We start from the raw sequence: 2,460 nt of genomic DNA on the forward strand, positions 1-2,460 counted from the left end.
CGCCGCTGCCTCGCTCCGGGGCGCCCCGCGTCGCCTCGAGGGAGCGGTGAAATGGTCGTTGCCGTGCGATGAATGAGCTGACGGTGCCGCGATCCTGCCGGGTGGAATAGCTGCGGGGCAGTCACCGCAGGTGAATTAAAGGAAGTCCCCTCCCTCCCTCCTTGCTTCGTGACTGTTTCATTTTATTAGTGCTTGCATATCTTGTGTGTCAGCGCGAAAGAAAATATTTTATCTTACCGCTTACCGATCTGTGGAGTAAACAGAATTCTTCTAGAATGCAACCTTGTGCTTTTAAAGAGAAGTATTACTAGATGACTGTGGGATATATGCTGCTTTCCCAGTGTTTGCATCGTGTCAGGGAGCAACAGCAGCAATGTTTCTGGGGGAAGCCCTGCAGCAGTGTGTTTGCTAACCCGGAACATTCGGGGCTTTAGTGAAGGATTATAGAATCATAGAATATCTTGGGTTGGAGGAGACCTTAAAGTCCATCCAGTTCCCACCCCCCTGCCGTGGGTAGGGTTGCCAACCGTCGCATCAGGCTGCCCAGGACCCCATCTAATCTGGCTCTGAGTGCTGCTAGGGATGGGGCATCCACAGTTTCTCTGGGTAGCAGTGCCAGGGCCTCACCGTCCTCTGAGTAAAAAAATGTCTTCCTAATATCTAACCTAAATCTTCGCTTGTTTAGTTTAAAGCCGTTTCTCTCTTGTCCCATCAATATCAGAACATGCAAAAAAAACTGGTCCTCCTCATGCTTAGAAGCTCCCTTCAAATACTGGAAGGCTGTGATGAGGTCTCCCCAGAGCTCTTTATTCTGCAAGCTAAACAAGCCCAACTTCCTCAACCTTTCTTCATAGGAGAGGTGCTCCAGCCCTCTCAGTATCTTTGTGACCCTCCTCTGGACCTCCTCCACAGCTCCACGTCCCTCCTGTACAGGAGGCCCCCAGACCTGCACACAGCACTCTGGGTGGGAGCTTACAATAGCAGAGCAGGGGAGGCCACTGAGGGTGAATCATTGCAGATGGTGTTTGGTAGCTGCTCAAAGTAGTCTTTGTTTTTACAGTAGGAGCAGAGGGTGAAATCAGAGGCCGTGCGTTATAGATGAATAGCCACAAAGTGTCTGCTCAAATAAAGGAGTGAAAGAATACCGGTGCATCTTCATGTGCACCTGCCTCAGCAGTTGTACTGAATCACTTTGTGGTTTGAACCACGCAAGGAATTTGGTAGTGTGTTTGTGAAGAGTGTTGGTTCCAATGAAACAAAACTTCTGTTTAAAAAAAAAAACAAACTGCGAAAGAATTGGACTGCTTATGTAAGGCTTCCTTAAAAAGTGAGAAAGTACTAAGAATTTGACATTTGTAACTGGAAGGAGGGAGACATTGGCTTTCTGAAATACAAAGAAAGGTGTGTCTCACTATTTATCTAGCTCTAGATACGTCAAGCACACAGAACATGCACCAGAGCTGAGAACCAGGAATTGTTCTGCATGAGTTTTTGAAAACAGTAGCTATTACATCCTGAATTTCTATACTGAGATTGCTGGTTGAGTGTTTGTATGAGTGTTCACTGTGCTTCAACAAATTTTTAAGTTATCTTCAGCTTGCTGCAGAGAGTTGATTCACCTGGACAAAGTGCATTCCAATGGGGAAAAGATAATTGTTGTGGACTTAGTATATTTAAGGTGATGTCTTTATATTGAATCTGTATTCTGATTTCATTGTGCAAACTTCAGCTTTGATACATCTTGTGGGCCAGGAATGCATGTTGTAGATATTGTAGATACTATATAGCAGTGTAAACAGTTTTTTCTGCCTTAAGGTTCTGGCTGATGTGTATGTGTCACACCTTCTCGTGGCATGGTGTCTGGATGAAATCTTCCAATTCTTAGTCTAACAGGAAATGCTGAAAAAGCGGTGACTCCACTTGAGAGCTCTTTAATGGGATTTCATAGCTAATGCCAGTAACGTGCATTTTGGTATAAATTTTTGAAAATTATGGTCTTGTGATTCAGAAATGCAGTGATGTTTTTCATGAAAGTGTTTTTCAGGAACTTGAAAAGAGACTGTAACTTCCTATCACACATTTATATGAATAAACAGCCACAGTTCTTTGTTAAAAATTGATAATTGGTAAGTCTAACCCGAGACCTGAAAAATGTGCTTTCTGTGTTCCCAGCTCTGACCCTAAGGCTAGCAGGGTATTTGATCTCTGAACAGCACCAAAAGCTTAATAAACGAGTAAATAAATAACCCCAACCCACTGTGAAGCGGCAGCTGGTTGGTGCTGTTTCATTGTATGCTGGCCAGTGATGGGAATGACATGAACAGATCTGTAGGTAATACATTATAAAGTAACATCTTGAAATTGCTGCCATACACACTGATGGTAGTAGTCACGTGGAAAGCAATCTCTGGACAAATTATATTTGCTGATATCTGTATCCGATAGTTTTTTTTTTTTTTT

Source organism: Meleagris gallopavo, chromosome 12, assembly GCF_000146605.3.
Source record: "Meleagris gallopavo isolate NT-WF06-2002-E0010 breed Aviagen turkey brand Nicholas breeding stock chromosome 12, Turkey_5.1, whole genome shotgun sequence".
NCBI lineage: Eukaryota > Metazoa > Chordata > Aves > Galliformes > Phasianidae > Meleagris > Meleagris gallopavo.